At 51.0% G+C, this 26756-nt stretch overlaps 1 protein-coding gene across 2 annotated transcripts in view; it reads right to left on the bottom strand.

The window, feature by feature from the left end:
* RPS24 (ribosomal protein S24) overlaps positions 1-26756 on the bottom strand; it is a 1165472-nt gene that overhangs the window by 635906 nt on the left and 502810 nt on the right. The gene's annotated exons all lie outside the window — the stretch shown is intronic.

Here is a 26756-nt window from a genome sequence, read left to right as displayed (position 1 = left end):
GATGGTGGTCGCCACAATCACGATTCACTGCTTCTCTCTACCTCTAGTATCTCACGCATGAGCCCACGCCCAGCATACAGCTGGGTGCTCAGAAGCCCCTCGGCAAGGAAGCTTTGAATGAATGAAAAGAACATTTTCTAAGCAGGAGACATGCTCCAAGAGATCCGCCCCCCCAGGCTCTTTGCAGTAGGACTTTTGGAAAAACCTCTCTAGATGCCGCTTCATCTGGACGCCGAATTCCTGCAAACCAGCTGACCTGTATTCACAGTATCCACGTTTGTTTTGGAGAAAATCCAAATGTCCACTTAACCGGGCGGGAGGCCAGCATAATCTTCCTATGTTGTTTGTAACCATGAGATTAATGGTGGGCCTTGCTCTGAACCTTCTGGTGACATCACTCACCTGGGGGTGTCTCTTTGGTATGGATAACAGTAATGGGTTGGTCTTCTCTGTGGCTGTGCTCTGGTTTAGGAGGCTTGCCTTCTGTGGGAAGGCTGCGTGGGGGACACAGCTACTTGGCTTTGGAGACAGACACTGGTGAGCGCTGAGATAAGTCCCAAGCCCTGCTCTGTGTATCCTGTGCCAACTGAGTGATCTTGGGCAAGTTGCCTAAGCCCTCTGACCCTCGGTTTCCTCACACATGAGGGTCATATCACTTACTTCCTGCAGTTATGGCAAAGATTAAACGAAAGAAATGCTTCATAAATGCCTGCACTCTACCCATTGATACACACACTCACATAATTTATTTTCCAATGGACGGTGGTTGAGCAGCTCATCTGATGTTAACATAGAGCACGAGTTACAACCCAACAACAACAACAAAACAAAACCCATTAGAAAGCACGCAAAGGACTTGAACTGATGTTTCTCCCGAGAAGATAGACATATGGACGGCAAACACATACAAAGATGCTCAACGTCACTCACCATTATCACCAACCACCTTTTGGGATGGCTATAGCAACAACAACAACCAAAAAAAAAAACAAAAACAAAAACAAAAACAACACACACCAAAAATAGAAAATAACAAGTGTCGGTGAGGGTGTGGAGAAATTGGAAGCCTTGTGGACTGCTCTTGGGAATGGAAAATTGCACAGCCGCCATGAAAGACGGCATGATGGTTCCTCAAAAATATCTAACAGGATCACTGTATGTCCAGCAAGTCTGCTTCTAAGTACACACCCCAAATAAGTGGAAACAGGGACTCAAACAGCTATTTGCATACCCGTGCTCATAGAACATTATTTAAAAAAGAGCTAAGAGGTAGAGACAACTCAAGCATTCATTGATGGATGAACAGATCAACAAAATGTGGTACCTACATATGCCGGAAGATCATTTAGTCTTAAAAAGCAAGGAAATTCTGGGGCATCTGGGTGGCTCGGTCATTTAAGCATCTGACTCTTGATTTCAGCTCAGGTCACGATCCCAGGGTCGTGGGATTGAGCCCTGTATCGGGATCTGCACTGGGCACAGAGCCTGCTTGAGATTCTCTCTCTCCCTCCCTCTGCCCCTCTCCCCCACTCTCTCTTTCAAAAAAAAAAAAATTAAAAAGCAAGGGTATTCTGACATGTGCTACCACATGGATAAACCTTGAAGACATTACGCTAAGTGAAATCAACAGGGACAAAAGGACAAGTACCATTTGATTCCACTTATGGGAGGTACCTAACATCGTTCAACTTGTAAGACAGAAAGCAGGTCGGTGGTTGCCCAGGGCCGGGGGAGGAGGGAGTGGAGACAGTGTTAAATGGGGACAGAGTTTCGGTTTGGGAAGATGAAGAAGTTCTGGAGATGGGTGGTGGTGACGCTCGCAAAACAATGTGGATGTACTGAACGCCATGGAACCCTGCACCTGAAAATGGTCACCGTGGTAGGTTTCACGTTATACATATTTTGACACAATAAAGCATTCTAAAAAATAATAATAAAATAAGACACAGGTGATATTATTTGCAGCAGAGAAATCAAGTTCCTGGGGGTTTCGATTTCCAGAGGGACAACACCACTTCCTGAATGCATTTGTTATGATGATGGTGATGATGGTTAATGGTGATAATTGTGGTCATAACAGTCTTACGGTTTTTCTAATCATCAGAGGAAACACCCTGTTTTGTTTTGTTTTTTGTTTTTTGTTTGTTTGTTTTTTTTTTTTTACAGATGAGTAAATCGAGGCTCAGAAGGGACTCACTCTTAGGCCAGGAACCCGGATCACCCAGCGGTTTGTGGGGCAGAGCCGTAAGGGCAGTTGAAGGTACGTGGGCACATCACAGTGTATTTGGGCACAACATAGGCATGTCCACCCGAGGCACGTCTCCATAAGCCTCTCCAACTAAGACCTGAAGCTCAGGCAACCAACCCCTAGTCGGGTCGAGAAAGTCTAACCAGAAGCAGCTGACCTCTGCCAGCTGGACACAGGCCATAGAGGAGTTTGGAGGGGGTGAGTTTCCCCAAGGAGGTCACCGGTTCCTTACCGAAGATCATTCCTGACTGAACACGGGATTCTGGGAAGTAGCAGCCTGGACACCTGCAGACCCAGGGACTGATCTCCATCCATTACTTCCTGTGTGACCTGGGGTAAAGCACTTACCTCTCTGGGCTTCCAGTTTCTCTGTGCATCTTATACTTCTCAGGAGGTGGGTCCCAAAGACTGGGAGTGGATGGGAAGGTCTGTGTGAGGGCTGGGTGCCCCCTCACCAACCAAAGAGCCCTTAGGCTGGGGCAGTTTCCAAAGCATAGTCAAAGATTCACGTTCGACCAGCATGTATGGAACGTTTATGTGCCTAGCTTTCTGCCACGTGTGTTTACAAATGGTTGTTCTACTTCTCACACAGGCTTGCAAGCTGGGCGTTGTTATCTCTGCTTTCCAGGGGAGCGTCTGAGGGGTTAAGACATGCGTTCGGGTCACGCAGGTACCAAGCGACAGAGCCATGATGCCAGCACAGACGTGCCTCCCTCAGAGCCGCTGACTCAGGCTTCTTCCCTTGAGACTGTGCTTCAGGCCGGTAGAGGATGCGGGGGGCTGCAGGCAACGGTGGAGAAGACACGGCCTCTGCATCTGAGGAAGTGAGTCGCATCAGGAGACGATTCCAATGTAAAGTGATGAGGGCTGAGCTAAGGAGCATTACAGGGGCGCAGAGCGGGGGGGGGGGGGGGTGGCCCACATTTACAGGCCCTGGGAGGGATTTCTGGAAAACTTGTACCTGAGCTGGGCTGTGACAAGTGCTGGCCAGATGAGGAAGGGGAGAGAGGCATTCCAGACAGAAGGACCAGCATGCTGTGTTTGGGGAAGCGATTTCTAGTCCCGCCAGGGACTGAAGGTATGTTGGAAGATAGAGCCAAAGCAATGGGCAGGGCCTCGGTCACGGCCCCGGGGGCTTCGGGTGTACCCTGTGGGTAGTCACGGAAAGGTTAAAAGCCGGGAAACCGGGTCGGGTTTGCACGCACACACACGTACACACTCAGACTGAGAGACAGAAGCCTTCAGCTGCAGCACCAGGAACGGGTGGAGTGGGGGTGGGGGGCAGCCACGTAGACGTCAAGTCTGAGAGACTTATTCGGAAGCTGCTGAAGACTTGGCCAAAGCTCAGAGAGCCCCTGACTCTGCCTGCCGCAGACTGTAGCCCCAGTAAGTGCAGGGCTGGCCAGCAAGGAAGGTGGTCTAGAAGGTGGGTCTCCAGGCAGGTTGCCTCCTCGCAGCCCTGGTAGCAAGAGGGCAGCCAGCACCTTCCAGGGCTGCACCTTCCTGTCTTTCCTTGGCCGTCAATCAACTAAGGATGACAGTCACGGGACCTTGGTGGCGGCGGGGATCCGGGGAGAAGTAAGCCACGCAAAGGTGGGATGCGGTGCCTGGTGTCCCCATTGTGACTCAGTAACTGTTACGACCTGCAGGTGAGCGGCTGGGACTGCTTCCCACCCCCGGGGAAGGTTCCACGCTCACTCCCTGTGCACCCCCTCCCCACCCAAGCCTCCAAGGGGGTGGGGGGTGGGCAGTGAGTAGCAAATGGCCTGGATGAAATGCGTTCTCCTGGCAATTGCCTTCATTGCCGGCCATAAAAATACATCTATATTTAAATATGCCGGGATAATTCTTAAGTTTTATTAGTACTTAAATATTTTGGCATGTTTATTTCTCCTGGAACAATTATGGAGGTTTCATTGTTTTACTCACAAAAAAAGAAACTAAATCTCCTTGTACAATACCCACCCCCCTGACAGGTTGAATATGGCACTCTCTCGAGTGTGTGTGTCCTATTATTGCCTAGACGGCTCACAGGACGCAGAGGCAGAACCAGTCGTGTCAGACCCCCTGTACTATGTGGCCCTGGATGGCTCCTGTTTGCTCCTCGGACCTGCTCTCTGCCTTCCCCGCTGCGGCCTGCCCCGGTGGACCATGTGCTCCCCGGCTGCCCACTGAGCTCGGCCGGCAGGCGGCTCAAGCAGGAGACCCTGGGGAGGGACAAAAGAGTGGTTGGAGTGCTGGGCCTCTGGCTTCTTCCCACTAGGATCTAGGGGTTCCTGTGCAGTCAGCAGCCTTTACCCCCAGCCCTGGTTGTCTCTGTTCTCATAACCGCCCCTCCTCCTGCACCTGCGGACCTGTTGCGGTAAGGGCTCCCGGTTCCCGCTAGCCTTTACATGCTGCACTGTGTCCAAGGTTTCCTCTGCTTTGGTGCCACTTTTGTAAACAGTCTCTTAATCCCTCCTCAGTGACCCACCTGAGTGAGCCAGCTGTATGGGGACCCTGAGAGACACAAAGCCCTAAGTAGGCCTTTGCCACTGGATCTATATAGCATGTGACACTTTGGTGAATGCTCATAACAACCCTGTAACTGGAGAGGGCAGGGCCGTTGTCCCTCTTTTCACTGATGAAGACACCAAGGGCCAGAGAGGTTGCCCGCCCTTCCTAAAGTCACACAGCCAGTAAGAGAAGGAAGCAGGACTGAAAGTCAAGGCCCCTGAGCACAGGTTCCAGATTCCTCTACCTCTTCACAGCTGGCAGTGATAGACATTTTGATAAAGTAAAGGAAAAGCATATAAGCCAACCCTCCTTCCAACCTGGAGAAGATCCCACTCACACCTGCTGTCCAAACTGTGGGTCTCCTTCCTGGGGCAGGTGGGTACGGCAAGCGGACGGTACAGCTCAGTGACAGGAAAGACTGAGGACGGGCCCAGCCCCATTTTAGCTGTGTGACCTTGCACTAGTTACTTAAACTCTCTGGGCTTCTGTTTTTCATGTGTTTCATGGAGACGATACTTGCCGAGCAAGTCTTAGAGCCCGAGAAACCACTTCGACCTTAATGTGACAATAAAGCAGGGTTACTGAGCACACGCCATGCAGCCGGGACTATTATCGTAAGCACTTTATGTGCAACGTCCAGTGGAGGCAACTACCGTCATTATCCCATGTAGTGGGTGGGACATTTCCCCCCGTCCCGTTGCTGATGTGTGAACACAGGCCATCGGGCCCCGAGCCGACCCTCAAATCCTCATCGAGGAGGAGCTGGAGGGGGCCTTAGAGTACATCCAGCCCAGGTGACTTTACAGGCGAGCAAGTGAGTCCAAACAGAGTAAGCACCCTGGCCAGTGTCGCGCAGTAATGGGCAGCCAGGACTTCAGCCTCCAAATCCGTGGTTTGTTTCCCATGGAGTTACCAAAACGCAACCAACTACAAATCAGCATCTGCGATCCACTTCTCCTAACGGTGGCTCTCTCCTTCACTCCCCTTCCGTGTAAACCTAAGGACCACTGACCCCTGTGCAGCTCCAGGGGCCCCAGGCGCCCCCGCGTGTCAGCAGAGATGAGGCGTCTGCCCTTCAAGGGCAGGGCTGGGCCCAGGTGGAGCGCCTTTCTCATGAACAGCTGGGCTGCACCACCCGGAGGTCCAGTTTGCAGGAGAACCAGCCCCTCACCCACCGCCGTGTGAACACTGACCCCAGGCCTATCAAGGGTGGGAGAAGCCTGCCCTAGCGGAGGAAAGGGAGGGATCAAAGCCAGGCTTTGAGGCTGAATGGTGTGCTGGTTAAGTTACACGTGCCACAGACATTCCAGGCTTCAGTGCCCAACTCTGCCAAGACCTAACTGTGTGGCTTTGGGTGACCTGCTTCTCTCCTGCAAGCCTCAGTTTCCGCATCCATAAAATGGGGCAACCGTAACAGCACATGACTTACCGGCAGGTGCAGTACTAACAAGTCTTACGAGGAGTACACAGGGCGCTGACCAATCAGAAGCAACACCAGCCATAAACACCAGTGCGGCTATTCTGAAGCCGGCTGACTTACCGTCAAGAGTCAGAGAGAAAGGCTTGCAATGGCTCATTCGGCAGATGTTCCATGAACAGAAGCCATTGTTTTATTTGTAAATTTCAAGAGCTCTGGCTTCCTCCGGGTTGTGACATTTTCGACATTTCAATCCTTTACAGCACGTGGCGGAAATTTCATTACCGCAACTTTAGGTGCAAGAAAATGCCAACCACTATGTGGAGGGGTTTAATTCAATCCTTCAAACACGGACTGAGCAGTCCCTCTGCACAGCTCTGTGGGGGAGGCAGAGGAGAATGGAGCAGCCTCTGTTCTCCGGAGACCCCGCTTCAGAGGAGAAGCCACACAAACAAGCCAGGGTAAGTGACCCAGGAAGAAAGAAACGCTTGGTGCAGGAACAGACGGCTGTGCAGAACAGTGGACCAAAACCCCGGCTCTGAGCGCGGGCACTTTTCCCACTTTCTGGCTGTGTGACCTTGGGCAAGTCAGTTAACGCACCTCCTATCCAGCCCCCTCCCCCACCGCCCCAGTTCCTCACCTGTTAATGGAGATATGAATCTTTATCCCCAGGGGTTGCTATGGGGACTAACTGGGGTCCTGCTCTGTTGAAGCAGCCAGCACAGGGCTCGACACCATAGTCTCCTCTCCTCTCAACACCCAGCTGACCAGGGGTTACGGGGGAAGAAAACCTCACTCTGGTTCGGGTATCTGGAAAAGCTTTGTAGCCGAGGTGGTGTGGAGCTGTCTTGAAGGGTGGGAGGGGCCTTGAGAGGTGGAGAAGGCCAAAGGAACGGCCCACGGGGAGGCACAGACGTGGGAGGAAGGGCACCTTGGCCCCAGAAAGAAACCACAGGCAGCCGGGAAGAGCAAAGGTCTCTTAACAAGGGAGTGGAATCTTGAAGAAGCGGACAGGAAGAGTCAGTGCTCCATGGGTCGTCACTGATTGTTCTTATGAAGCCATCATAGTGTCGAGTGGGAATCATAGTTTCCCTCTAAAGAATGTCGTATGATCTGAGTCAGGAAGCAAACCCCAACAGGAGCTACCTTGTGGGTCGAAGGGGGGTGGAGGGGCTGGAGGGCTGGGGGTCTGGGATGGGAAAGGTAGGCCCCAGGGCAGGCTTACTGCAGGGGGGGAGGTGGAGTGGCCAGTCATCCACTCCAGGCAGAGCACTTGGGCGGGGGAACCTGGATCCTGCTCAGTCTGGACTCCTGGGCCCCCTTCCCTTAGCCTAGGATTTGCCAGAAAGAAGGCGAGGCTGTGGGTGGTGATGGAGGAAGGATACCAGGAACCAAGAGGCTTGGGGAGGGAGAGGGAAACCACTTTGTTCTTGCTCAGATGGTGCAGCAGAGGCCCAGAGCGCTCCAGACCTCGTGTGTGAGTCTGGCCCCAGGCCTGGCCTGGTGGGCTGGAGACAAGTCACAGCTATCTAGGCCTTGGTTCCTACTCCTAGAAATTCGGCTGTGCCCTCACTCCCAGCTCTCTGTCAGCCCCACTGCGGGAAGCCTGGAAAGGAAGCCCGTGGTGATGCTTCCTTGGCCAAAGGAGACCCCCAACTCCCATCATCCGGCCATTTTAGACAGAGCTGGGGGAAGAGAAGGAGAGAGTGAGTACCTCAAGTCTTCAGAGGGGAGAGCCATTCTAGTCTTGGTGTGTCTCAGGTTCCTCCATAAGAACGGGGCTGAGTTGAATGCTAGAGAGTCTATTCTGAATGCCCAGGACCACTGTTCCTGGAGAAAAGCACATTCTCCCCTACCCCAGCGCACCGGCTTCTCAGCTTAGCAGTGAGGACAGCAGCCCCACGCACTGCGGGAACTCTCAGTGAGTGTGGTTGTGAAATGGAAGCCCAGCATGGACACCAGGAAAGAAGTTGGCTATAGTCCTCTCCCAGGCCACCCATTTTACAGACGGTGAGACTGAGGCCACCCAGAACAGTACAGGCACAGCCCAATGGAGCTGAACCCGGATTACAGCTAAGACCCGTGGCCGCTCCCTCCCAGAGCTCTCTACTCTCTACAGGTTTGCCATCTGGGTCCCAGAGCTCAGATATAGATTTCAAGGAACTCCCCGCTCGCATCTGATGCAAAATGTCAGGGGTCTGCGTCTTTTTTTCCAGAGAGAGGACCCACAGGGTTGATTAGGTTTCTTGATGGTTTGTATCCTCGTCTCCCAAAATGCCTTAAGAAAAGCAAGTCACAGCAGGCACGACTTGCCGTGTCCTGCCATCCTGCACCCCGGCCTACAGGCACGGAGCCCACAGCCCTCCCTTGCAGTCGAGAAGCAGGTCCTATTTTCAGTCTGGAAGTCTGCTGTCTTTATAGTGACAGCAGGTTCCCCTCCGTGTCTCTGACACGTTTTCCCAGGCCCCGAGCAGGGGTGCTAACTCATGCTTGCTCACATCTCCTCCTCCAGTTCATCCCACACAAGGGCCCCGCTCCCTCAGAGCCCCAGGAACCCGCAGTGGAGCTGTTAGAGGAAGCAGCTAGGACGTCATCACCACATCTGCCTTCCTTCTGGTTTTTCCTGGAATGCTAGGAAAGCGTTGGGATCCTCTGGGGTGGCCTTCACGATTCACAGAGGGGAAGACGAGGCCCCGAAAAGGGAAGGACCATTCTCTCCCTGCTCTAAAGGTGGAGTATGAGGAAAATCACGTGGCCTGCTGGATCCAGGAGAGGTCTTCCTCCACCGGAGGCCCACGCCATTCAACCGTGAGGTTGAGCATTTTGAAGGGGGAGGCACCATGCTGTAAGGGGTCGCTGGCCTGAGCTGCTCCAGTGGGCTGCAGGCCCACTGTCCCAGGCGTAACCCACCCAGAGAACCATGTGAACCACGTACACATGGTCTTGGTAAACCAGGGCCTCATAAGGAACACAAAAGGACCCAGTTCACTCACTGATTCATTCCTTCAATCAGTATTTATTAAGTTCTTATATGAGGTTCTGCACCAGGGGCCGATGAAAACAACAGTGACCAAGGTAGACCCTGGCGTCTTGAGACTTGTACTCTCACAGAGTAACAGCACCAGGGAGCTTTCACTGGGGGGTGGGGGGAGAACGAGGCTCGGCTCCTTACAGAGCTTACGGCAGCATAATTACACTCAGCAAGCCAGAGATGATGTGCAGCGGGGCCAGCTATTAACTTCCGGTTTCTTCTCCTTGCTCACTTACTGGGGAAACCCTCGGACCAATGTAGCTGACAGAAGCCTCCCTCCCTCCCTCCCTCCTTCCCCTCCTTCCCTCTTTCCTTCGCTGCTTAATATGCACCATATGCTGGAGAAGATGCTGGGAATGCAAAAGGAGTTTCTAGGAAGGAAGCAGACCAGAAATCAGATCATTATAATGCAATGTGACACTGCTTTTGTGATGGGCAAGCCCGGGGTATTATGGGAGCTCCAAAGGGGGGCCCCAGCTCTCACTGGAACCTGTCGGTGAGCTTCTGCGGGAAAGAGGTGCGGGAGCACCTTCTTTCACGTTGCTGAGCACCTGCTGTGTTCTGAATGTTGTGCTGGGGGCCAGGCGTGGCGTGGCATTCACCTTTCCACCCGGCACTTGCCCTGATTGCCTGGTCCCGGTTGGATATCTCCACTTGCATCAAGCAGGTCCTGGACCCTCTTCTCTGCACCCCTTACCTCGCTTGCTTTTCTGGGCTGGGCTGTTTCATCCCCCTGCACGGGGAAGAACGCTCATTTTCTGCTTAGAACGGCTTAGAATTCCTCTCACGTTTCTGGGGTCCTGCTACCTCCTAGGGCACAGAACCCAGGAGACCATCCACCCGCCTCTGTGCATGCCCTGCAGAGGGCCTGTCCCCTGTGACCCATTGCACAAGGAACCCACTCGCTCCCTCTCAGAACCACATCAGTGTCCTGCCGTACTGCAAGGGCGGATGAGGACTGAGAAGGAGCAGGCAGAGTAACGTCTAGGTCAGATCCGAAGGAAGTACTTCCTCCACTGTCCAGAGGTGTGCCTCCCACAACCGTCCTCTGTCACCCTGTCATTAAAGTCCTGAGCTGGTGGTGCTGGGGTCTTAAATCATGTCGGTTCTATATGCATTAGTGCAATCCACAATGAAATTAGTCGACCCTGTTAATTAAATACAGTTCAGGCATGGGGTGGCTTAAATGATACAAGCAATATGGTCATTCACTTAATGATAGATATTTGATATTAAAAAAAAATAAGACTTCGTTATTCCAAACCAAATTTCAATGAAAAATGACCAATTTCCCTCTTATTAGTTTCCAAGCTGTTCAAATAGAGTAACACGATCAAAATGAAAACGGGTTCTATGCCCCCGAAGGCAGTGTCTGGTGGTCAAGATATAAATATTTTTCACTGTGGGTTTGCTGCGTGACCCCGGGCAAGTCGCCGCACCTCTCTGCTTTCGCCTCCTCATCTATAAAATGGGGTATTCCCTGCATTGTAAGGAAGGGCAAATGAAGTAACAAAGTAAGGGTGGCTTTTACGTGGTATTGTTTGATCACTTGCTTGGTTGTTTTTTTTCTTTATTTGTAGCCCTCTTTGAACCACCCAGTATTGGAAACTGGGATAAAAAGCGAATGCTACACGGATATGAGGGGTCATTTCTCACGGCCTTAATCTCACAGGGAGACCCAGTTTCCAAGAGCTGAGAAATGGTGTCCCCCTTGGGGGGCCCACGGGGAGGCAGAGGAAGTTCCTATACGTCAGGCTCAAGATTTCTACACTTCTACATCCAAGGCTGAACGCAATTTTCAAGGGGCTGGGAGTTTGTTCCCGAGTTTGGGATGAAAGAGACAATAGACAGGTTTACCTTCAAAAGCCAACCCTGGTTTCTGTGGCTTCCTCACTGCATCCGCAGCCGTCGCTTTGAATTATACATGAGGCGCTTGCAGGGGCTGTGATGACTTTTCAAATATTTCTCTAATTGATGAGCGAGGCTTTGATAAATGGCTGTAGAATCAGGAAATCTGATCACAAGGAGCTCTGTCTTGTTCCTCCTTGACGGATGTTTATTTGACTTCAAAGGGGGCAGGGTCCGAAGGCCCTAATTCTGCTTCCTGGAACTTTTACTGTATTGAGGGAAATAAGGTAAAACACAAAGTCTGTGGTTTTGTTTTTAAACACCAACGAGGAAAGCTCTCCAAGGTCCCAAGTCTTGTGCCTGCCATCATTCAGACAGGGAACTTGGGGTGGGCCACCAAAGACCCTATCCGATCAGCCTGGGTTCTTGCTTTCCCACAATGTCCTCCTCGCAGATGTCAAAGGGGGGACAGACCAAATATCTAAGAAATAGATGCGCAAGCACCAGCTATGGGCCGAAGCGGGGGCCTGCTAGATAGTGGACTTTTACTGCTGGATGGTGGTGGGCCCAAGGACCCCAGGGGAGGGCAGCAGAGTGCAGGGGTGGGGACAAGAAGGGCAACAACGCAGGGGACCTTGAACAGGGGGACTTTTTGCTAATGGAATGGAAACATTTCAATGCTTTTAAAACTGGTGCGCCTAACCCAGTCTGTTCTGGAACACCTCCCTAGCTCCCCCTCCCCAGAACGGTACAGACCAGTCTCAGCATGGAATTTAACGCCCTTCTCCAACTCATTCCACCCCAGATCTCCCACCTCATCCCCCTCCGTCCCTCCGCATTTCCCTCTTTCTGAGTTCCAGCCACCTTGGTCTCCCATCCCATGCACAACCATGCCCTATCATTCCATATTATCACAACATTGTCATAAATGTCCGATCCAGCATTTAATGTACCCCAGTGTGATCTTTCTAACCTGTGCACACATTTACCTGTTTATGACATTGGTCTAATAGATGAACCTTACTTGGCTCTCATTGCTGCTAGTCATTGAAGGACCAGCAGACTGCTGCCTTCCCACCCCTCTTCCTCCTCCAGTGATTTCTGCAGTCATTAGAAGGCAGCTATTGTGTGCTCACCCGAAACCCTTATCAGAGGCTCATCTGCTTTCCCCTGGCTTCCAGCTTCCTGTTTCCACACTGAAGGACCTCATATCTTCTCTCCACTGAGCTCCTCTGGTGAGTGTGGGAGAAGGAAACATGCACGTAGTGGGTCTTGTCCATTCAGGCTTCTATAACAAAAACACTATGGACTGGGGGGCTTAAACTGTGAGAAAATATTTCTCACAGCTTTGGAGACCAAGAAGTCCAAGATCAAGGCATTGGAAAATTAGTGTCTGGTGAGGGCCTGCTTCCTTGTTCGTGTACGACCATCTTCTCCATGTCTTCTCATGGTGGAAGGGGCAAGGGAGTTCTCTGGAGTCTCTCTTATATGGGCACAAATCCCATTCATCTGGACTCTGCCCTCATAATCACCTCTTAAAACCCCCCTCCTCCAAATACCATCACATTGGGGATTAGGTTCCAAGATACAAATGAGGTGGGGGGGGCACACATATTCATTCTGTAGCACAGAACTCACCTTGTACATCCCTTTGGGGTCAACTACCTGCAGAGAGCACATCTTCTCCAAGCCACATGTTTTACAGAGGCTGGCTTGTGAAAGGAAGCCTGTGGTTTTCAGGACTAGCATGATAAGATGGATGAGTACAATTTCAGGTGTGTTAGTAAGCCTCCTCTCTCGTTCTAAGCAATGTTCTTCAAGATGCTTTACCAGGATCAAAGGCGACTGTCTGATTCCCTGGGCAGGGATAAATAAGAGAGGTGTTACTTTTAAGTTCCCTCAAAACTCAAAAGCCACAGACCCCACAGGCACTAAGAAGGTAAAAAGTAAATATCACAAATGATTCTATGCACACAATTTCAACAACTTAAATGAAATGGGTCAATTTTTTTGAAGCAATAAATTAAAAAAAACTCACCTAGGAAGAAATAGATCACCTGAATAGTCCTATATTTATGTAACAAATAGATTTGTGGTTAAAAAATCTGCCATAAAAGAAAACTCCGGGGGTGCCTGGGTGCCTCAGTTGGTTGAGCCTCCAACTCTTGATTTTGGCTTAGATCATGATCTCACCCTTCATGCGTTCAAGCCCCATCTTGGGCTCTGTGCTGACAGCATGGAGCCTGATTGGGATTCTCTCTCTCCCTCTCTCTCTCTGCCCCTTCCCTGCTCTCTCTCAAAACTAAACAAATAAACATTAAAAAAAAGAAAACTCCAGGCCAAGATGGTTTCACTGCCATATTCTGTCAAATATTTAAAGAAGAAATAACACCAATTCTATATAATCATTTCCAGAAAATATAAAGGAAATACTTTGCAATTAATTGTATAAAGTTGCCATTACTCTGAAATCAAAACTATACTAAGACAAGACAAGAAGAGAAAACTATATAGATCAATATCCCTCATGAATATGCAAACATACTCCACAAGATATTAGTAAATCAAATCCAGCAATATAAAAAAGGAATAATGTGCCACAACCAAATGAGGTTTATTTCAGAAATGCAAGACTGTTGCGATACTTGAAAATTAGTCAACATAAGTTATATTAATAGATTAAGGAATAAAATCATGTAAACATATCAATTGATATAGAAAAAAGTAACAAAATTCAACATACATTTCTCATAAAAACTTGAAGCAAACTATGATGGGAAGAGAATTTCTTTCATTTGATTAAGGGTATCTACAAAAAATCCAGAGCTAATATCAAGTGCAGCAATGAAGGACTGAAGGCTTCCCCATAAGAAAGAGAAAAGGGAAAAGTTGTCCACTCTCAACATTGCTATTCTAAGTCCCAGTGCAATAAGACAAGAAAAAGGAATCAAAGTATAGAAATTGTAAAGGAAGAAATAGAACCGTCCCTATTCACAGAGAACATGACTATTGAAAAGCCCAAAGAACTGGCACACATAAAAAAACCCTCCGTATTGAGTGTGGTGAGGTTGTGGGATATAAGTTTAAGATGAAAAAAAAAAAAAAATGAACCATATGTTTATATGCTAGCAATAAATAACTGGAAACTAGAATTTCAAAAACCAATACCACTTACAAAAAGTTCCCCAAATGAAATACTTAGCTATAAATTTAAGAAAACATGTGCAGGACCCCCATGATAAAAACTACAGGACACTGATGAAAGCAATAACACCTAAATAAATGGAGAGACATATTGTGTTCCAGGATGCGAAGACTGATACAGTCAAGATGCCAATTCCTTCCAGTTTGTTCTATAGATTTAGTGCACTTGCAATCCAGATCTCTACAGAATTCTTTGTACATATAGACAAATTGATTCTAAAATTTATAAGAAAAGGAAGCAGAGCTAGTATAACCATAATAATTTTGAAAAAAAAATGACGAATAAGTTTGGAGAATTGACACTATCCAATTTTAAGGCTTATTCCAAAGCTCCAGAAGTTAAGACTGCAGGGCATTGGTGAAGGTGTGGACACACAGATCAATAGAACAGAATAAAAAGACCCAGAAATATACACAAATATGAACAATTGATTTTTGATAAATCCAATGGAGATACAACTACCTTTTAAACAAATGGCATTGGGACAGTTGGACATCCATTGCAAAAACAAAAACAACACAACCAAGACCCAAAACCTCATATATTCCTTACATAAAATGGATCGGAGATCTAAATGTAAAATGATAAAACTTTTAGAGGGAACATAAGAGAAAATCGTCATGACCTTGAGTTGGGCAAAGAGTTCTTAGATATGACACCAAAAGCCTAACTCATAAAAGAAACAAATTGATAAATTGGCCTCCATCAAAATTAAAAACTACAGCCTGGGAAAAGAAAACTGTAAATCACATATCCAACAAAGGACTTGTGTCCAGAATATACAAAAAACTCTCAAAACTCAACTGAGGGAACAAACAACCCCATGCAAAATTGAGCAAGCAATTTAGACAAACACTTCCCCAAACAACATACACAGATGGCCAGTCAATTCAAGAAATTCAACATAAAACAGAGGCGCCTGGGTGGCTCAGTTGGTTAAGCATCCGACTCTTGGTTTAGGGCTCAGGTCATGATCTCATGGTTTGTGAGATCAAGCCCTGCATCGGTCTCTGCAGTCTCTCTCTCTCTCTCTCTCTGCCCCTCCCCACTCGCTCTCTCTTTCTCAAAATAAATGAACATTAAAAAAGGAAATTCAACATAAAACAAAAACACAAGATACCGTTAGAATCTATTAGAATGGCAAAGACCAAAACCAAAACCAAAACAAACAAACAGACAAATGAAAACCCCACAAAAGCTGGTGAGTATGCAGAGCCAATGGGGACTCTTACCCGTTGCTCAGAGAATGCAAAAAGGAATAGCCACTCTGGAAACAGCCTGGCAGTCTGTTAGGATGCTAAACACACACCTACCACGCATCCCCGGCAGCCCCACTCCTGGGCATTTACCCAAGAGAAATAAAAACTTGTGTGCAGGCAAACAGTGCTCTATTTATAATTGCCAGAGCTGGAAACAAAACTGAATATCCTTCGGTGGGTGAATGGATAAACAAACTGTGGTCCACTCAAGCCCCGGAATACTACTCAGCAATTAAAAAGGGGCTATTGCCAAACGTCCCAACACGGGTGCATCTCAAAGGCACGGTGTTGAGTGAGAGAGCCACCTCAGTGGTTATGTACCGTGTGGCTGCACTTACGTGACGTTCTGGAAAGGCAACCCGTAGGGATGGAGATCAGATCTGTGGTTGCGTGGGCTACGGGTGGGAGGAGGGATTGAGGAAAAGGAGCAACAAGGGGGATTTGGGGGGAGGTGACGGAACTGCCCTGGGTCTTGACTGTGACGGTGGTTACACAGATCTGTACTCTTCTAACTGTACACACACACGTTTGGACATGCGTGTGTGCATGCACACACCTACCCTTGGCACGGACGCAAGCACTGCCAAGCACCCCGCCCCAGGCAAGTCCCCCGGTAGGAAGGTGCCACACTGGACTGTGCCACAAGGGAAAGACATTTTGTGCTGAAGGAGAAAAGACATCTGTCCCCTTCACTGCATCGCACTTCCACGGAAATGTTGCAAAGTGCACCTGACTCATGGAAATTTTTGTCGAAACAGCTCATGTGGTTTTATGAACCCCTGCCCCCATTTTCCTCACCGCTGCCTCAAGACCCAGCGGTGTCTTTTGAGCTGGAAAACAAACTTGAGTGGGAGATCCCATTCTGTACTCAGACTTAGCCCTCCCTCCAACCCCTGAGCACCCTCCCCCCCCTTAGGGTTGAGACCCATCCCTTAGGATGAGGGGGCTCCTAAGAGACATAGGACCCCCCAAAGATATGCATTCTGCGGCCTGGGTGTATGTTATGTCGCATGGCAAAAGAGGCTTCGCAGATGTAATTAAGGTTACGGGGCTTCAAATAGGGGGGCATATCTGAGTTACTTGGTGAGCCCGACCTAATCACCTCCAAAGCCGAGAACTTTTGCAAGTGCAGACAGAATCGAGGCAGAGGAAGAAGAAGTCAAGGAGATGTACGCATGCGAAGGACACTCTGCCTTTGCCAGCTTTGAAGGTGAAGGGCCAACGTGACAAGGAATTGCAGGTGGTCGTAACCAGCTGAGGAAGGAAATGGGCGCTCAGCCCTGCATTCTGCCAGCCACCTGGATGAGCCTAGAGCAGATAGATCCCCCCTCCGGTGCCTCTAGAGAAGAGCCAGGCCAGCAGCATCTTGACCCAGGACTGGCGGGATGTGGAGCAGAGAAGCCAGCCCAGACCACCTAGACTTCTGACCGACAGAACTGTGAGCCAATCAGCTTGGGTCCTGACCCCCTAAACTTGTGGTAATTCTCACGACAGCAGGAGGAAACTGATGCAGTCATCATGCCCATAAACCCCTGGCGGGCCCGGCTCAGGCCCGCCGAGCTCCGGCCCCAGCGTCGGCCCCAGCCTCTGAGATGTCCACCGTCTCTCCCACTATGCTCTGTCTTCTCCTCCCAGGCAGCCCCTGTCCCCAGCACACGAGGGCTGGCTGACAGGCGCCTCACTGAAGCCACCGCGAAGGGACCCTCCCAGAGCCCGAGAATTATTTCATTTGGACAAATGTGTTCTAGCTCCTCCCTCACAAGCCCCCACAGACACAGCGTGATTCACAGCTTAAATTTAGGCAGGGATGCGAGCTCCTTGTCAGTCTCCTTTAAGTCCTTTCTGGAATGCGAGCAGAATATAAATGGTGGCCAAGGAGAAATGGGGCAGGCCTAGCCTACTTCCTCTGGGACCAGGAGCCAGCCCCTTCCCTTCCCTGCTTCAGTTTCCTCTGCTGGGACATGAGGGGGTGGGCCAGATGGGCCCCAAGTTTCTTCCAGCCTAGCGACCTAGAAATAGAAGATGCCCCCGCCCCCACCGTCACTACCACCAGGCTGTGTTGGCTCCTGAAAAGGAAACCCTGGCTCTGCCAGGAAGTGGCAGCGGGCCCAGTCCAGCGGGGACCCTTCCGGAACAGAAGCCAGGAATGGAATATCCCAGGACATTTTTGGTATTTATTTAGTGTTAAGGATTGAATCATGTCCCCGCCCCGCCCCCCTCCTCCCCACCGCCGTCAAAAAATATGCTGGAGTCCTAACCCCCACTTATCTGTGAATGTGACCTTCTTTGGAAATAGAGACTTTGCAGATGTGATCATCTAAGATAAGGAAATTAGGGTGGGCCAAAAGTCTGGCATGCCTGGTGTCCTTGTAAGAAAGGAGAAGCCTTAGGGTGCCTGGGTGGCTCAGTCGGTTAAGCCTCCAAATCTTCATTTCAGCGCAAGTCATGATCCCATGGTTCATGAGTTCGAGCCACCATGATCTCATGGTTCGTGAGTTTGAGCCACCATGATCCCATGGTTCATGAGCTGGGATCCTCTCTCCCTCTCTGTCTGCCCCTCCCTGGCTTGCTCTCTATCTCTCTCTCAAAATAAATACGATCTCATGGTTCATGAGTTCGAGCCACCATGATCTCATGGTTGGTGAGTTTGAGCCACCATGATCTCATGGTTCATGAGCTGGGATTCTCGCTCCCTCTCTGTCTGCCCCTCCCTGGCTTGCTCTCGATCTCTCAAAATAAATACAAATAAACTTGAAAAAAAATATTTATCGAGCACCTGCCATGTGTCAGGCACTGGCCTAGGCTCTGGGGATGCAGCAGTAACCCAAACAGAGAGAAGTTTCTAGTACTGGGAAGTTTTCACTGGATTATTGCTCTGAGGGAATAAGGAGTTTGTCAAAAAGTGTAAATAGTGCCCATTGACTTCCTTATTTATTTGGAATGGGATATACTACTTTTTTCTTTTTTTTTATTTTATTTATTTATTTATTTTTTTTGTCGTTTTCCAGACAGAATCATAGAATTTTAGAGCTGGAAGGGACTTGAGAATTTCTCTCAGAAATGATTCATGAGTCCCTGGTGCAGGAACTTAAGTTTAGAGGGAGGAAGTGCCTGGTCCAAAGTGACCCCTCAAGTCAGTGTGGGGGGTGATCAGGGCTCCAGTGGGTTTAGACGTTGGGTTATGGGATGAGGTCCACGTGGATCATGGTTGGTGGGGTTCTGGGAATGAGGTTTTCTGTGACCCAACATTGGGGACTCCAATGATGCTGTCACTTGGGGGGCTTGCCGAGACAACAAGGAGGCTCTTGCCTGGTACACGGCACCCACCACTCCGTCCCGGGGGTCTCACCATTTGGCAGTGTTGCGGGAATGCGTTAGGGTGACACTTTGGTCAGGTTCCTAAGAGCCGGTCCGAGTGGATGAGCTGAAGTCGGGTCCTGGTGTGCACTCGATATTTCTCCTGCTGGACACCACAGCCCTACTGTGCCAAGGCCTCTCTGTCACAGGGAAGGAGTTTGAGGAAGGTGGGGATGTGGGGGTCAGCTTCACGTCCCTAGCTGAGGCCCGTCCCAGCTACTTGGCTGAGGAACCAGCAGGGGAAAGCGGGTAGGGACTGGCCGCCACGCCTGGCCTTTGGATCCGCACGGACCAAGCTCCAGTTCCTGTCTGGCCCCATCGTCTTGCCAAGGGCATAACCTTGGGCAAGTTAAGTCGTATCTCTGGGCTTCAGTTTTCTTCATCTGCAAAATGGATGGATACACATAAGGCCAGTGCTTTCCACAAAAAGCTGCTTGGAGGATGAAGTGGTTTGGGCAACGTAACAAGGCAGCTGCCAAGGCAGAGAGTGTGGAGCGGGGATGGGGGAGGGGCCCCATAGAGTGGCCCACAGGGAGAAGGGGGAAGGGAGGGGACAGTGCTCAGCCTAACGCCGAAGAGTGTGCCGTCAGCCCTTTCCCTCCCTGTGCACAGCACCACGCAGGGCCTGGACGGGACAGGAAGGAAGACAAGATGTGGACCCAGACGACCACAGCTTTCCATGCTACTTTGCCTCCGTACTTGAGCGTCACTCTGGTCTCATCTCTCCCTCGGCCGGACATGCACTTTTGTCCTCCTGGGAGATTACAGGCGGAATCCGCGTCTACAGTATCATCCACGTTTAGAAGAACAAGCCAAGGGGGACAGTGTCCACGGTTTCCCACGGCCGTAAATGGCACCATGTCCATTCGGCCTGCATGGTTCCCGGTACCCCACCCCTCCCAGTAAAATCTATCACCAGCTCCTGTTGATTTGACCTCACAAGCACCTCTTGAATGCCTCAGTTTCTCTCCGACTCCCTCATCACTGTTGACCAATGACCGCCACCTCCTGTCTGCCTGGGCGATGCAGAGGCCTCCCGTCTGCCTGTCCCGAATGCCCACCCCTCATCCCCCAAAGCTGTCAAAGAGGCCTTCCTAACACAAACGTAAGGATGTCCCTCCCTACTCCATACTATCTGATGGCTTCCATTCATCTCATGAGGAAAAGGAAGTGCCCAACCTGGCCTACAGTGCCCACAGTGCTGCACCTGCCTTCCCATGCCCGGCATGCCTCACTCTTTCCTTCTCATGGAGCTTCAGGGGCCTTACTCTACCTTCAATCCATCAATTGTGCCATGTTCCTCCCTGCCACAGGGCTTTTGCACAAGCTGTGTCCTCTGTCAAGAAAGATCTTACTCCCCTTCTCCCCTTTCCCCTATTTACCTTCTACCCATCCTTCAGATTTTAGGCCAGAGGTCACTTTCTCATAGACTTCTCTTCTCCAGATTAGTTCAGCTTTACCTGTATCTTCCTTTCTAGCGTTTTCTCATCGTGTAATTATATATTCATGCGTGCAGTTCCTGTGTGCTTCCCTATGTGGGAAGTGTCTTCTTTGGAAGGGATGCGTCTTCCCTGTTCACCATTTAGCCCAGCCCTTGGCACTCTCTGGAACATATAAGCTCAATGAAGATGCCATCGAATGAATTGATGACACCTCGGAGCTGGTGGCTTTTCCTGTGTTCTACTTGTGTCCCTGTGTATCTTCCGGCTACCTCTCGTCACCTCCAGCCATTTTCAAGAACTGTACATGGACTCCTACGTACTCACATCCCTCAGGAGCTGCCATGGCTCACAGTGCGTTTGATTGACCTTTTTCACTTTTTATCAGAGTCTCATATGATGGAGCTGCCCAGTGTAGGGGAGAGGAACCCACAGAAGAGGAAGCTGGAAATCTGTGTGGGGCCTTAAATGCTATATCCTAGAGCTTGAGGAATCTTGGGCGGTATTTAGTAGAATAATGTGACGTGAAGTCTCCCAAGATGCATCCCGAGCTTTACTCCCGGAGTTCAGAGCTCCTGTACCAGCAGAGTCCCTGCACACCTGCGGCGGCTGAGGCGGGGGCCTGGGCTGGGGACAGGTTAGCTGGGAAGGGCCCACCATCACGTAAGTGGCAGAGCTGGGACCCAATTCTCCGTGTTTAAAGTCAGATGCCTCTTTTGGGGCGCCTGGGTGGCTCCGTCGGTTGAGCGTCCTACCTCGGCTCAGGTCATGATCTCACGGTCCGTGAGTTCGAGCCCCGCGTCGGGCTCTGTGCTGACAGCTCAGAGCCTGGAGCCTGCCTTGAATTCTGTGTCTCCCTCTCTCTCTGACTCTCCCCTGCTCACATTCTGTGACTCCCTCTCTCAAAAATAAATAAACATTAAAAATTTTAAAAAAAAAGAAAGTCAGATGCGTCTTTCAATTATGGGTTAACCTCCTTCCCCCGGGGAATTCTTATACTGCTTCTCTCTTTATGGCACTGAACAGAAGAGGGAATGAGGACGACACCATCATCACTGGAAGGACAGGGAGGAAGGCTCAGGGAGCTTCCAAAGGAGCTGGAGGAAGAACACTCCTGGGCAAGGTGGAGGTGGAGGCAGGAGGAGGGGTGGGAGAGACAGAATGGCCCAGGCACAGCACCACACTCACTCTTCTATAAATATGCTCCTTTTAGAACCCTGCAGGGCAGGGCACAGCCTTCTTGCTGTCTACAGTCTCCCTTAGCTGGGCCCGGAAGAGGACTCAGCTTCCAGTGGGCTCTTGGAGAACCTTTTTCGCAGAGCCAGCATGGCTGTGACATTGAACAATGCCTCTGAGTCCCGGGGCTTCAGTTCTCCCATGTCTAAGACAAGAAAGTGGCTGGGGCGTCTGGGTGGCAGAGTCTGTTAAGCATCTGACTTCAGCTCAGGTCCCGATCTCCTGGTTTGTGAGTTCGAGCCCCGTGTCAGGCTCTGTGCTGACAGCTCAGAGCCTGGAGCCTGCTTCAGATTCTGTGTGTCCCTCTCTCTTCCTCTCCCTGTTCACTCGCCCATGTTCTCTCTCTCTCTCTCTCTCAAAAAGAAATAAACATTAAAAAAAAATTTTTAAAAAGAAGGTGGGACCCAACAGCTACTCTGAATTCCATCCAGAGCAGAAGTTGCAGGGGTGAAGAGGGGCTCTCAGGATCCTGCCCTTGCTCCATTGTTCACATGATAGAAAATCACATCTTTCTCTGCAGCGGTCCCTGGAGCAGGGGAACACTCAAGGATACTAGCGTCAAGACCTGAGTTTCAAGTGCCCCTTTCAAGTCGCATGACCCCGAGCAAGTAGCCTAACCCCTCTCTATCGCAGTTTCTGTCTCTGAAATGGGGGGAAGGGCGTCTTCATTGTCAGGTTATTTGAGAGTCAGCAAAGTCACGCATGTCCCATCATGCACCAGAGCCAGAGAGGGCATACAAAGGGTGCTTCCTTTTCCGGGTGGGAAGGGTTGCCCGTTCCACGGACTTCCTGCGTCTGTGGGGTTTGGGGCTGCCCTGGGGGCCACCTTCCATCTCACCCATCTAGCACACAGAACCCTAGCGAAGAAATACCAGGTGCGGGCACGGCCCACAGTGAGGAGGGAGAATCACTTAGCATCAGGCAGCTAGTGAGGACCACACCGGCTTCAAACTCAGGCTCTCTGACTCAACGTTCACGGCTCTGCGGGCCCAGAGGGATTACACCAGCTGAAGGATGAAAACTCTTTTGAACCCCACCTAGAGGGCATGTGGGCCCAGCTCCAAAGGGGAGGACTGAGAGAACATGTTCCGAGTGCTTGCCAACAGGCCTGGAAGTGAAAGCTTGACCCAGGAATTAATGTCTAGAAAATTAGTTGGAGCTTTTCCCTGGCCAGTGTGTGGCTCTTTGCCCGACACAGTCCGGGAAGGAAGTATTCTGAGATTTCCAACAGACCGGTCCCAAAGTGACAGAGTGACCCTGGGCTGGTGACCAGCTTCACTGACCCCTGTTTGTACCATCTGCTGAATGGACATAAGCCTGGTTGTGGTGACCTTCCAGGGCCATGGTGAGTGTCCCGCAGAGTCAGGCCATGGAGCAGGTAGAGTGAGACAATGTGGAGGAAGCACTCAGGTCCCGAGGGACCGGGCTGGATATGAGTCCCAGGGCTGCACCGCCTCCCCAACCAGCTGCACAACACCCGACAACGTCCAGAATCTCCTGACGCTTCAGTTTCTGTAGTTTCCAGAGAGTGAAAAGGGGCTGACCCTATCCACCGAAGAGAGGAGTCCTGAGATTAAATCCAGCCCCACAAGTGAGTGCTTCACTCTGTGGCCAGTCAGAGGTGCTGGAAAATGTTACCTGGACAAATGGGTGGGCGTCAGGAGGCAGGCACCTCAGCGCCACCCCCCCCCCCCCACACACACACACACATGCCTGAGGGCAGCAGGGTGAGGGCATAACAAAGAGTCTGTGTTTCTCTTCTCTCGGGACCTGTGTCTTTTACCAAAATGGCTGCCAGGAGCATTACACAGGGAACATGGCTGCTTTTGTGAAATCAGACCCTCTCTCTGTCCCTTGGGCCAGGCATGACTTAATGAAATCCTGTTTACCTCTGGCTGGAGCTGCAGTTTTCAAGATTTCCTTGAAAACACATCCCAGATGGCCCCGGGCGGCTCACTTCCTGTCCGCCAGGAACACAGCGTGCGTCCCTCTTGGGCCGCCCGTTCCACTGCAGGGAAATGGCTTAATTGACCACGATGAGCTCAGGGCCCCGGGGATCTTCTCCTCGTCTCTCTGCCTCCTTGGCGATGCCCTCCTCCGCTGGGCCTGCAGAGCCCAGGGTGGGTCGTGGGGGCCAGAGAGAGGCCGGCTGAGTGGCTGTGTTTCACGCAGGGGAGGCCCTTCCCCAGACCCGCGGCCCAGCAGGAGCAGATGCTCCATGTGCATGGCAGGCCCGGCACGTGTCCCGGTCAGATGCCAGCGGGCTGCCCTCCAGGCCTCTGCCCTGCCACATGGGATTCCTGTGAAGTCAGCCTTGTCCCCAGACAGACGCCCTGGGCCTGCGCCCATCCGTCTGCCCCGTGTCCTTCACACGCCTCACCTTGTGCCCCCAGGGCAGCCAGCCCCGGTGCAGAGGCAGGATTTCTTGGTAGCGACCCTCTGATTTTACAAGTGGGCAACGTGAAACACAGGGACGACGCACATGACTTGGGCTCGTGATGCTGTGGCCGGAGAGAGAAGAGCGAGAACACAAAAACAGTCTTTCGGGACTCGAACGTCAGAGGTCTGTGCTCCAGCATGAATCCTTTCTAGGGAATCAAAAGAAGAGAGCGATCCCCGATTTTAGAGATGGGGACGTTGAGGCCTAGCCGTGGGAAGAGAGCCGCTTGAGACTGTCAGGGGCAGAATGAGGTCAGAGCAAAGGCGTTTGGGGGGTTCACACTGCATGTTCCTGTTTGTCATGTGCCTAGGGCGGAGCCCAGGCAAACGGAGCCGTGGACGAAGCAGAGAACTCGGTGGCGGGCGTCAGGCGGGCCTTCCTGCACCGCTCAGCTGAGTCTCAGAGGTAGAGTGTCCATGCTCCCCTCCCCCTCCCTCGCCGGGGTCACACCGAGAGGGCCCGGGAGAGTGAGGTCAGGCAAGAAGGGCTGGGGCCTCGGCGTCCAGCGCCCAGCTTTCGCCTGCACGGTGCAACGAGGCCTCTGCCAAGAGACCTCCAACTGCATGCAAAGTCCTGGCCTGGGCCCAGAGCTGCCTTAAGGAGAAGTAATCTGGGCCCTGGCTGGGGGAATTCTCAAGGCCCTGAGACCACCTGCTGCAAGTCTGCTCTCTGCTCTTGTGTGTGCCAAGGAAAGCAGAGGATGCATGGGAGAGAAGAGGTGCCTCCCAGGGAGATGGTCCCTGGAAGGGGTTCCCCTCAATATTTTCAGGTTCACCCTTTATTTCATGACTGGGACTTAAGACTCCAAGGTGGGCACTCTCCCCTCCTCTCTGCTAGTAGGACCTTGATTTTGTTCGAGGGAAGTGACGTGTCCAACTCAACATCCACTCCCCACCTTCTTCTGTGTCAGGTAACAGTGGGTTGCCATGTGACCAAGTGCTGCCTAATGAGTGGGAAATCTCTGGAAAAGCTTTTCCTTTCATGATAAGAATAGGGAGAATTCTTATCCTTATTCTTATGTCCTGTCAGTGGCAGGTCACACTGACTCTCTTCTTCCGGTCCGGACTGCAGATGAGATGCCCGGAGTTGCAGCAGCCATCCTGTGATCAAGAGGCAACAAGTGTTGAGGACCAACCCAGAGACCCACAGAGACGTCAGCCCTGGTTTTGGAGCACCAAAACACTGGAGCTCATTTTTTCTCCAGATGTCTTATCATACGAGAAAAGAGAAATCCTCTTTGTGGAAGTGACTGCAAGTTAGGTTTTTTTATTTCTTAGAAACTAAAGCATCCCTAACTAATTCATACCCAGAGGAGCCAAGTGAATTGGAAGGAGAGGAAAGAGTTTAAGACCTACCGCAGGGGCGGAAGACGAGGGCCCGCATCCTGGCATTACCCTTAACTAGCTTTATGGCCCTACAGAAGGTGCTGCATGGCCCTTCAAGAGTCCCTGTTTGCAATGTCCTGCTCTGACTTCTCCCCTGGGTCTTCTCCTCCTCCTCCTCCTCCCTCAAAGCCACCTGAGATATCATCTCTGCTCTGTGGATTTCCTTGACCATGCCCTACGTGCCACCTTAGGGTATCATTGTTGCCTGGGTATCATGCTAGCTCGTTACAAGTACCTTGTTTATAGCACTATTGGGGTTTGAGGATGCTAATTCATCATAAACGTCTTTCCTCCCAGTTTTGCCCGGTTGAGAAGTGGATGCCGTAGCCTAATGGCCACCACATCCCAGTGTTAGCATGGCAGAGCCAGTGGAACCACAGTGCTGGGCAGCCTGACACCCTTGGTGAGCCAACAGTGAACCAACAGCTCATCATTTACCTTCCACTCCCTGGTTCCAGCCCGGGTTTATTCAAACCCCACCACACGTCACACCTTGCTGGCTCCTGGGAGTACGGGTGATACTTCCAGCCCCTCGCAAAACTTGGAATCCTGCAGGAACGACAGTTTAAACAGATAATTACGAGCAAGTTTTAAAGATGAAAAGTGTATCCAAAAGAGATCTTCCTCGTACTGTAAGAATATACAATATGGACCTAACCCAGCCAAGGGAATTCTTTTGTTTTCTTCACTGTGTTGACTAAGAGCCAATGATGTACAGGTTCTGTTCTGGCCCTAAGAATGCAGCAAGGGACACGGCCCTGCCTTCGAGGGCGGCAGAAAGCTGGGACCGAAACCACACGTGCTATTTGCTAGTGAACAGAAGGCAGCGTGCAGAGACAGAAGACGTGGGGAGAGCTACCTTAGACAGGGTAGGAGGAGGACGCACAGCTTCCCTGAGGAAGAAACTTCAAGCTAAGATCTGGAGGATGCACGGGGAACCGCAAAGCGAGAAGCAGGGGAACGTACGCGGGGCTGAGGTGTAGCCAGCGTGCAGGGGTGCAAGAACATTTGCCTCCAAGGGGTCCCCAACAAAACCAGGTCACTGCTGACAAAATCCAAAGGCAAAGAAATGAGTGGAGGTGAAGCCAGAAAGACATTCATTTCAGTGAGGCCAACACTGGGAAGACAGAGGACTAACGTCTCAAAGACTGTCTCCAAAGTGCCAAAAATACTTCCAGGTTTATATGGAAAATGTGGAGCAAAGGGGGGGCGGGTGTGCAGGTGGGCAGTGAAGGTCAAATCCATCAGGGTCGTGGAGACAATGACAGGCGAGATGTTGCTAGCTCAGGGAGTTCTTTATTGTTTGTGGGGTTAGTTTCCGTTCCCATCAAGGGATGTTTTGCCCTCCAGGCAAAGCCTGAGCTAAGAGATAAGCCAGGAAGAACCCGGTTAGAA

This window comes from Panthera uncia, chromosome D2 (assembly GCF_023721935.1).
Source record: "Panthera uncia isolate 11264 chromosome D2, Puncia_PCG_1.0, whole genome shotgun sequence".
NCBI classification, from domain to species: domain Eukaryota; kingdom Metazoa; phylum Chordata; class Mammalia; order Carnivora; family Felidae; genus Panthera; species Panthera uncia.
Note: the sequence above shows the minus strand (reverse complement) of the source record. Positions and strands in the feature narration are given on the sequence as shown.